The following is an 11,712-nucleotide window of genomic DNA, read 5'->3' on the forward strand; positions in this document are numbered from 1 at the left end:
AATAATCTTTGCCACTCAGTTTTCCCACACCTAAGAAACATTGTAGGCCGGGCGCGGTGGCTCAAGCCTGTAATCCCAGCACTTTGGGAGGCCGAGACGGGCGGATCACGAGGTCAGGAGATCGAGACCATCCTGGCTAACACGGTGAAACCCCGTCTCTACTAAAAATACAAAAAAAACTAGCCGGGCGAAGTGGCGGGCGCCTGTAGGCCCAGCTACTCGGGAGGCTGAGCCAGGAGAATGGCGTAAACCCGGGAGGCGGAGCTTGCAGTGAGCTGAGATCTGGCCACTGCACTCCAGTCCGGGAGACAGAGCGAGACTCCGCCTCAAAAAAAAAAAAAAAAAAAAAAGAAACATTGTATTCTGGGGGATGCCTTTCTTTTATGATGAGGTCTTTCTTCTGCCAGGGAAATTAGCTCAGTACTTTTCTTTCAAGACCCATGTTACTACCCCATTGTAATTAATGATTCCCTCAATGAATATTAAGGTTGTTTTTTTTTTAACCTTACCCAAAGAAATAGTGAACATTTTTTATTTTCTATCTGTGCTTGTGCTTTTTCCTCACTTTGTACCATGTCTCCTATGTGCTGACAAAAATCCTATTCATCCTTTAAGATCTAACTTACCCACCACCCCTCCACGAACCCTTATGGGCCATCCTAGCCAGAGGTGAACTCTTCCTCTTCTAAACTCCCATAGAACACATTTTATGCTACTTTTCTGGTGTTTATTACATGCCATCTTAATAGCATAACTGTTGGTAAATCTGCTGTCAAGATTAGCTTGCTGAGGGCAGGGATTACCTAGACATCTTTGTATGTTGCATAGCATCTACAGTTCTTAAAGTTCTATGATGCTACTAGAACTTTGGTTGCCCCACCACCTTTTTACACCTTCCCCTACCCCATGCTAATTTCGGTGTCTTATGTTCTATGGTCAGTCTACATAATCAATTGGTTCCACATGCCACCAGTTCCCTTCCCTTTTTTCTCTTTGGTTGAATGTTGCTTGCAGAACTCAATCCCTGGTCAAGTTCAACTCTCTGCCTACTCCACGTCTGTACAGGAGCTCTGAATATGGCTGGAGAAAAACACTCAGCCATACCAACCTCACTTCAGCTCGTGGCTCCCAATCTCCAGGGACCCTTGGCATTCTCCATTAGCATTACTTCATTTCCTAGACCTGCAATGTTCAGTATGGTAGCACTGGCCACACGTGGCTACTGAGCACTTAAAATGTGGCTCATCTGAATTGAGATGTGCTGAAAATGTAAAATGCACACTGGCTTTTAAAATCTCTTTACTAAAAAAATGAATCTAAAATATTTTGGTACTTTTTATACTGATTACATGTTGAAATAATATTTTGAATATGTTGGCTTAAGTAAAATATACCATTGAAATTAATTGTACCTATTTCTTTTCATGTTTTCAATATGGGTACTAGAAAACTTAATATTCCATGGATGGTTTGCATTATATTTCTATGAGAAAGTGCTGTTCTGGAAAATTCACTAGATAATTCACTGCTGGCCTTAACAATTTACTCTCTGAAGGCCCTTCCACACCTTTTCAAACTTTACCCTTGTTTACTCACCTCATTCTTAGCTGATGAGCTTACTTCTGATTGCACAGGGACAGTGGAAGCCATAAGAAGAGCACGTTCCTTGTCTCACTAGCAGATCTACCTACCCTGCATCTGTACACAGGTACTCTGAGTTTGCTTCTGTTATAAGGAGGGCTGCCCTGCTCCTGTGCAAGACTGGTTGGCCACTAAGGCTCTTGACTCTGTCCCTTCTCACTCATTTGTGGAATTCTCTCTTAACATTCATTCTCTTGCTTGCATTATCAATTTTTGCCTCTCATAATATCATTGCGTCAGCATGATATTATGTTATAGTATCTCCAATTCAAAAAAAAAAAATTCCTCTGGCTACTGCTCTGTTTTTTTTGCTCCTCTTAACAGCAAAACTCACTGGAATAATTTTCCAAATTAGTTACTTACAATTCCTTTTGTCTGATTCCCTTTTGAACCCACTTCAAATGGATTTGTGCCCACAACTCCATCAAAACTTATCTTGTCAAGACTCCTGATGACTGTCTTACTGAGAAATTCCATGGTAGATTCACAATCCTCATATTACTTGATCTATTAGCAGTGTTTGATGCAGTTGACCATTCCCTCTTTGAGTCACTTTCTTATTTGTTTTCCAAGTCAGCAGATTTTCATGGTTTTACTTCCTCACTGGCTTGCTTTACAGACTTTTGTCCTGGTTCTTCCACATCTCTTGATTTCTTAATTGTGTAGTGCTTCAGGGCTCAGTTTTAGTCCTTTTCTCTAACTACACCTACTAGTTGGTGATTTACAATACTGGCTATTCACTAATGATGCCCAATATATGTCTTTCACCCTGAGCTCCAGACTCCTGTGTTCAACTGACTACAGAATATCTCTACTTGGATGCCGAAAGTCATTTCAAATTCCAAAATGGAATTATGGATTCCCAAGACTGCTTCTCTGCCATCCTTCAAATTTCAGTTGGCCATGGTTCTTATCCTTCCAGTCACATAGGCAAAAAACATTAGCGACATCCTTGACTGCCCTAATAGTGTCACCTAAATTCACTCAATCAGCAAATCCTGTTGGCTCAACTTTCAAAACATGTCTCAAATCAGATCACTTCTCCCTACTTCCATAGCCACTATTTGAGTCCTAGGCACTATTGTCTCCTGCCTGGAATACTGCCGTACCTCCCTGAGTGGTCATAGTACTTCTCTGCTCTCTATAGTCTATTCTCCACACATTGGCCACAGTAAAAAAAAAAGTTAGATCAATTACATCTCTGCTCTACCAATGGCTTCCCTTTTTACTCAGAATAAAATCCAAAATCTGCCTTTTTGACCCATCTCCTACTACACGTCTAAGACACGAGTCTCTTTGCCACTCACCTCTTCAAATACGACAATGATCAATCCTAGGGCCTTTGCACTTGCTCTTCCCTAGTTTTTCATCTATTTCAAGGAGGTCTCTGCTCTAAAACCTCCACATTAGGGAGGCCCTCTGTAGCCCCCTCAGCAAAAATAGCATCCCCTATTACTCTCTTATCTCTATTCCCTGCTTTGTTTTCTTTGTTGCTCTCATAATGGCCTGAATTTGTTTATGTTTTTATTGCCTGTTTTAGTGGCTAAATGGTGGCCCCAAAAGTTGTGTTTATCTTAATCAAAGTGACCTGTGAATATTATCATATATCACAATAAAGTGAATATTACCTTAGATGGTAACAGATGTGATTACATTAGGGATATTGTGGTGAAATTATTTGGGATTATCTGGGTGGACCCCAGATGCCATCACAAATGTGCTTATAAGAAAAAGGCAAAGGGAGAGAACACAGGCAGAAGAAGAGGAAGCAATGTGCCCATGGGAACAAAGAGTACGGTGACAGGCCCAAAGTCAGGGAATGCTGACAGCTACCAAAAGCTGAAAGAGGCCAGGAGCAAATTCTCCTCTAGGGCCTTCAGAAGGAGTGCTGCACTGGGGCCATCTTGATTTGGGGCTTCTGGTCTGCAGAACCATGAGAGAAAACATTTCCGTTGTTAGAAGCCACCCAGTTTGTGGTAATCTGTTGCAGCAGCCTAAGAAATGAATACACCTGTTTTTCCTCACTAGAACAAAAGCACCAGGGATGTTGTTCACAGCTGTATTCCCAGCACAGCAGCAGCAGTGCCTAGAACAGGGTAACAGCTCAATAAATATTTGATGAATGAAGTCATGTGGTTAGTCACTTATGTTTTTTGGTAAATATCTAAACCTAAAAAAAAGTGAAAAGAATAATTTTAAGGATTAAACTGATCGGTGCATTTTAGGCAGGTGTTGAATTAAAAACAATCATGTAGCAATCACTCAATAAATGTTAATAATCATGATGGTCATCCTGACAATGACTGGGCCAGCCTGGGCCATTCTGAGTGACCTTTTCTCCTCAAGTTTCCCATGTAGTGCTTTTCCTTTTCTCTCTCACTTCAGAGTCAGACTGTGTTTTTAAAATTTAAGACCATGTAGTACCTTGGGCAATGTGTGACAGTTGCATGAAGACAGGTTGTGGATGTCTTTTTATAACTCTGAAAAAAGTCACATCATCTGATACTTTTTTCATTGAATTTCCTTAACTGTTTCACCCTCCTATTTCCTTTAATTGTTATTTTTAGATGATCCATAATAATGAATTTCTGGATGGTAGAAACGCATTTTCTTATAGAATAAAAGTAGGGGACATACTGGTGATCTTTTAATTAGAGCTGGATACGGGCGTGACAAGATGGTACGTGTGCCCTGCTCTTGTCTTGAGATCCTCTCCTCACTGTATTCTGTAATATCCTGGCAGCTCCAAGAGCTCCCAGATCAGCTTATCTTACATCCTTTTGACTGCGTGCCTTACACTGATTGAGGAACTATCTTCAGGTTCCTTTGGCTGTTTTCCATTTCTTGATTTAAATGAAGGCCTTTGGAGGGTAGGAAGTCATCTGGACACTTGCTTCTGACAGATCATAGGACTGTAAGAACCAAATCTTCCACATCTTAAAATTCCCTCCAACAGTTGGCTCCATTTTCCATTTTTCCTTCATGCTCTGGTGCCAGATCCTCATGCAGTAAATCTATCTGAGAGGAGTACAAATCTTGTGGATCCGTGAGTTTCAAGACACATTTAATTCAGCAGAACTCCAACTAGCAGTGTTCCATATCATCTGGGTATCCTCATCAGGGATCCCAGTGTTCCATTCGACAGCCAAGAAATTACCACAGTCCTGGTTTCACTTAGCTACATACCAGAACCAAAGGTCTAGGCTGTCACAGCCCCAGTATGTGTTACCAGAGAGCTTTACCTTTGTTGGAGGTGACATGTTTACTGCTATGCTCAATAGAAATGGTATTTGAAGCTGAACCATAGTTTATATATTTCATTTCTTGTAGACAAGTTCATATCTGCTCCATGCATACAGTCATAATTCAGGAGACACTTCTAAGGTTGGCAGAAATCTTTCCTGGCACAGAAGTACCAGTAATTTGTTCCCCTTGACTTGGTGGAGACTTTGATAATAATCATGGCTTTATTTTCTTTTTCCTTAAAAAAAAAAAGGCATTACAAAATGCCTATGGAGCATAAGGGTATCTGGCAGAAAAACAAATTCACAGAGATCCTAGAAACAAGTTGGAGAAGACAGTGTTGGCTTAGGTTGGTACAAAAGGGAGAGAGGAGATTCTGCAAAGACCCCTGCCTCCCTGCACCTGTATTCCAGCTCCGAACGGAGCTTGAGAGTACAGGAGGACAGCAAAGCTTGGCACTGTGTGTGTGTGTGTGTGTGTGTGTGTGTGTGTGGCGAGGGTAGTGCAGATGGAGGGAGGAGAAGGGAAGAGGTACACTGAGCCTGATGCTGTAATCCCAAACATGAAGAAAGCAGTGGGATAATCTGGAAAATGAATGTCTTTGTGATATCCACAGACCCACCTTGAAGAATTCCTCAAATGCACTTGGTTTGTTGATTTGCCCAAATGAAAAAATATAGTGCTACTCACAAATGACACTTTTCATAATGTCTGGGAAGTGCTGATGCTCTTTTATACACAGCCTCATTCAGTCCTCTGAGTTTGTCTTTGATACCCTCTTGTCTCTCATTCTTTAATTTTATCTCAGCCCCTCTCTGTCTTGAGCCACATTCCACAGAATCGTGGCAAAGGCATTTAGAAGGCTATTAATGGCATTATGTTTTTCTGGCTAACTATTGTTTTATACATAAATCAAGTTAACAGATGTTGGTCTTTGTTTCTTTTCCCTCTCTTTTTTCATATATTCCCCTGCCTGTCTTCCAGTCTCGGATTACATGATACTTGTTAGACACCTATTTCCTGTGTAACTCGGAATGGAAGTATATGTGTGTATAGCAGGATTACTGTTTACACTCACATTACATGAATAGGCATACTCAGAGGGAATAGAAATAAGCTATTCTATCCATTTTCTTGCCTTGCAGCAAGTTTAATTGAAGGATGAAAGGGAGAGAATGAGATAAAAGTTATCTCATTCTGTTAACTTTATTTATGTATAAAAGAATAGTCATATAAACCATAATGGAATTAATAGCCTTCTAAATGCCTTTGCCACAATTATGTGGAATGTGACCCAAAACAGAGAGGGGCTGAGATAAGATTAATGAATGAGAGACAAGAGGGTATTGAAGACAAACTCAGAGGACTTTTTGATGTAATTGACCTCACACTTTCACTTAATTAAATTTAAATGTTTACTATGATACCCACTTTATTCTATATTATAAAAGTGTACTTTTCTGCAGTCCCCGTCAAGAATATTTCCTGTTCTTGAAAGCAAATTTTTGAATTTTTCATAAAAAAGTGGGGTAGTTTTGTTGTTTAGTAGTATGAGAAGCTCTAAAGTTAATGGGGCTGAAATTACTGCACAGTTATGAGGTTGCACTAAAAGTTGTTTTGCTCCTGTTTTCTGGGACTTAACTTCTTTAGGGAAAATGTTGTACCATTAAATCACAAAACATTCACAAATTCACATGCACCATAAGTGGGCCTGTGGGACAGTCTACTTCAAGTTCATCTAGAGCATTTAGAGGCAAACATTCTTACACTTCTGGGGCCTAGTTCAAATGTAAGCCAGCATCTAGTCTGCTTGCAGAATACAGCTAGTCCATTGTTTCCAGGTGTTTTGATGAATGAACCTGCTCAATAGTTGATCTAGTCAGTATAGAAACAATTGAAAAATAATTGATAAGAAATCCAATAAATTCAGTAAGGCTCTGTATGTGTGCGTATATGCGTGTGTGATTTTTTGTATCAATAAACACATGATTTATAGGTGTTCTCTCTCATTTTCTTCCCCTCATTTCAGTAGACTGAAATATAGGTTGAAAAGATCTTTGAGTGTAGAGATTTTTCTGTCGACAATGGGTACTCATAGAAATGAGAAACTGCAGAATGACATGCAATTGTAAGTAATGATTACATCTCTAACATGCTCCCAAATGGACTTTCTGTGCATTAAGTATCATTACACTACAATTTCCAAGATGTCTTTGAGCTACATGTTTAAACACTGTTTATAACAGATAAAATGAGTTCTTAGGGGGAGAAAAGAGGGAGACTCTTAGCAAACCAGTGTCACAAGTGAAAAATAGAGTTTGCCAAATAAATAACTCAGACACATTTATATTTGTCTAGATGACTATGTCTCTATTTTTTACATTTAAAAATAATTATGGATTTATAGATCCTATTCATAAATTATTCACAGATTATAGACTCATAGTGGCAAAATCTAGTACATGGAGTCTGATGAATTCTTCACCCAACCCAAATGATGACAGCTTATATGACTGTAGTACAATAGCAAAACCAGGAAACTTACATTGGTACCGTACTATTAACTGGATTGGTACAGTACATACTTCTTTAGGGAAAATGTTGTAGGATTAGACAGGATTTAAACAGGATTAAACTGCATAGAACTACACACACACACACACACACACACTCTCTCACATGAATACATGTAAAAACTGATGAAAACTGTTTTCATCAGCATTCCATCAGCATTGGTTCTGGCTTCTAGACTGAGACTAGATTACCTTGCAGAGGAGAGCTAAGGAATCATAGAGTCAACTTCTATTTTTTTCGCTTTCTTCTTTCCAAAGCTCATTTCCTAAATAAAGCTGTTTTTGTAAAATCCGTTGGCAACGTTCATACCTGAATAATGCCATGAAGTTGGTAAGCTCTATATTTAAAAAAATGACTATCATCAAAATCTTCATCAAAGTAGTTGAAGTGAAAGAAAGCATTCTCTCACCTTGGTCTGACAGAATGAACGTCCATATGTGGACTTCTCTTTCCCAAACCCATATCACAAATGGCATGAGCTGAATATTTCCAAGTGTGGGTCTGACTTTTAAGTGATTTCCCACATTTTCACTTCACAAGAGATCCCTTAAAATATTACAGTGGTGACCAATGACTTCACTCAAATAGATGCAGAGCCAGCCTTTCACATTTCTAATGCATTTTTTTCTGGAGTTTAATCTAGACTAAAAAATACTGCTTATTTGGTCTCCTACCAGTTGAGATTGGTAATACCTCACTAATTTAAAAATTGCCATGTTGAATTTGATCCAATTTAAAAAATATGTATTGCTTAAAATGCCATTTTTGTGATTTCTTTTTTGTTATTCTAGCCATGAAATATGGAAGCTCAGTGTCCTTAATATAAGCCAGTTAATTATTTCAAAGATCAGAAAATGATATTTGCTCTTTAATTTTAAAGTAGATAATAATGCTTTTATGGAAAAAATCTCCTAGAATATTTCAGTCTAATCAGAGGGAAATTTGGTATAATTTATAAGAAATAATACACTGTGGAAAAGAAAAAGAACTATTGAAAAATAATGCATGGTATTTCCTAAGTTGAGCCATAAAACATAGCGCTTGTTTATTTTACCATATAATTCCAGGGTTATCACTTCAAAGTTTAAAGCAAAGACCTCTATCAGTTATCTAAGTATATATACATTAGATATAAAAAGTCTCAAACAAATTACAGAGTTTTTTAGTGATTCAAGGAGGAAATTCAAATTCTCAGTCATCCTTCCTGAAGCTTACAGCGTTTTAGTGAAACTCAAATAGATCAATGTAAGCATATATTTCATATGACACAGCTCTCAAACTACCACACCAAAGAGTTCTGATATATGTGCATTAGTCAGAAAAATCTTAGTCTACGACCATACCACCTTGAACATGTCTGGTTACATCTGATCTTGAAAGCTAAGCTGGGGCAGGCCTGGTTAGTATTTGAATAAGGGACCACGTGGGAATAACGGGTGCTGTGGACTAAAAAGAAATTTATTTGGTCTTTTATCTTTTCGGACCATTTTGGTTTTCAAAGGCAACAGCTCAAATCAAACCTTAAGCAGAAGTTTTAATTTTAAGATTTGTGGTTTTTTTTTTTCCTGTCATTCTACAGTCTGCTACTTTCATGTTAAGAATTTCCTCTATTACTTTAAATATTTATTTTTCTATGGCTTTACTGAAAAGACTTATGCATACATATGTATAACTAGATTTATACATATATAGTTATATGTAACTATTCACATCTATCAACAAGTAACACCCTGAATCTTAATTGTGATTGATGTAAAGCTGTTTGTTTTTATAGACTGAAGTTTATGCCCCTCAGCAGACATAGCTGTGGTAGAGGCTGTGCTACACCTCAGATGCATGGAGACAGGACCTTTTAACTGCTTTTCTTGGGCTTAGTTTTGAGTAAACTGTTGATCTTGTCATGGCCTTTCTTGCCTTTACCCTACATACAGACTAAAAATCCCCTTTGAAAATGTTAACCACATGTGTACACCCAAGTGGACTTTCTGTAGCACTAGCCCGGAGTCAACAGATGTGAGGGCTGGAAGAATGTCAGTCAAACCCGAAATGCATCTTTGCCTGAGGTCTCAAGAGTAGTTTATCAGAGCAGGTGGGATCAGCAATGTCCACAGGGGCCCCTCAGGTCTGAGATCCAGTGTCCGCTCCCTCTGCCCCTTCTACACACTATCAAGCTGCTTCTATATTTATGCATTTATATTGATTTTCAAATCACATTTCTATTGAAAATAGGGTTCTGCTACAGAAAAAAAGGTAAAAAAAAAAACAACTATCTATCAATGAATAAAACAAAACACCCCACTGATATTCACCAACTTTCTTCATATTACAGTTTTTTTTTTTTTTTTGAGATGGAGGCTCACTCTGTCGCCCAGGCTGGAGTGCAATGGCGTGATCCTGGCTCACTGCAGCTGCTGCCTCTTGGGTTCAAGTGATTCTCCTGTCTCAGCCTCTGGAGTAGCTGGGATTATTGGAGTCTGCCACCATGCCCAGCTAATTTTGTATTTTTAGTAGAGATGGGGTTGGCCAGGCTGGTCTCCAGCTCCTGACCTCAAGTGATCTGCCTGCCTTGGCCTCCCAAAGTGATGTGAGTACAGGCGTAAGCCACCGTGCCCAGACATCTTACAGATATTTAAATATGAAGACAAGTCCAGTTCTTCTAACTCCTGATTCAGGCTTCCCTCTGTAAGGCCCTAAAGCTAAAACACATCAGGCTGTTGGGGCAGCTAGACTTTCCTACTTAGCCTCTGCAGGCCATGTGGCTAGTGCTGGAAGGCTGGCAATGGCTAGGAAGAGAGCCTCAATGCTAAACCCATTTGATGGGTCCATTTTCTTCCTGGGCTGAGCCACAGAGTTCCTGCCAGGAACGTTTCACAGGTGAGCAGACTTCTCTCTCAGAAATGCCCATCATCACAATCCTTACTGGGACAGGAGGTTTTAGCCAATTTTACACGTCTATGTAACAGATAGGAGTGCTAGATACAGGAGAAAGCTTTCAGTAAAGCCATGGATTACTGGAGGCTGAGGACACCTTGTAAGAAGTCTTGCAAATAGGAGCACTCCCTCTTCTTGCTGCTCTTCCTCTCACCTCTCTGGTTACTTCCCTTTCTAAAGGCTTTCCCTTGGTCCTTAACATTCAGTTTCTGCCTAAACTGTTCTAATTTGTACTTCCCTTTTCTGGTTAGATATTTTCTAAAAAGGACCAAAAGTGACCTTTATAGTTTGTCAATTTAAGTCAGAGCAACAACTTGCAGTTTTCTGGGGCCCTGACAAGCAAAAGTAGGGCTCTCCCTGGCAGGTGCTTCCAGCTGCCACGCATGCACACACATACATACAGATGCAGGCACACACATGCATACCCATGCAAACACACACATATACACTCTCCTGCACGAAACCCCTAGGAAGTCTGTGTACGTTCACTGGTACCACAAGTTACCCTGAAAATGTTCAGAACACTTTCTATCTCTGTAACACTACTTTTAAAAATGAATTTCTGGGGTAAAGGTCATTAAAAGGAAAACATCATTAAGCTCTTTGAAATTCCACTGGGCTTTAAAGATTTAAGAATCCAGGGATGTACAATATAAATTTTGCCAAACTTTAAAATAAAGTAAAAAATTCACAACAGTTGAATTCCTCCCAAGGCCCCTTTACAACACTTATAGATCGCTGAGATACGGGTATGATGAATAGCTATGGGTATGATAGCTCTGCATGAACCACACACAACAAAACACCTCTGCGTTCTATAGCCCTTAGCATAATACATTCCTGGTGGCCTTTCCCCTAATGCGGTGATTTCCAAACGCCAGTCTGTGGACCAGGGTCACTTACCGACATACTCTTCAACTTTCAATAGCTAAATGAGAAGGATTGGGCTTTATCCTTTATTTTGAGATTTTTATCCTTGCTTTTCTTGCCTTTCCCTTTTGATACTAAAACATTGATTTCTTATAGAAAGCGAAGGTAATAATAGATTGTAGAAACATTTTGTTTTGTTTAGATGACCTTTCTTTGTAAAATTAAAAGATGGAAACTCTGTATTGGGTTTAAAACCAATTTTAACTCTCCATGAAATTTAAAGTCTGGAAAACATTTCTGTGAGGCTGGGCCAAATCCCAAACCTGGGGGAAAAATAACTTCAGGAGTGAATGGCTACAACCACTGAAGTTCAGAAGAGAATTTAGCTTTTTAACATTGTTTTTCAGAATTTCTTTTCCAGAAACTATAGAGAATGAGGATGGTAGAGGACGC

Source organism: Trachypithecus francoisi, unplaced genomic scaffold (genome assembly GCF_009764315.1).
Source record: "Trachypithecus francoisi isolate TF-2019V2 unplaced genomic scaffold, Tfra_2.0 Lachesis_group18, whole genome shotgun sequence".
Lineage (NCBI taxonomy): Eukaryota > Metazoa > Chordata > Mammalia > Primates > Cercopithecidae > Trachypithecus > Trachypithecus francoisi.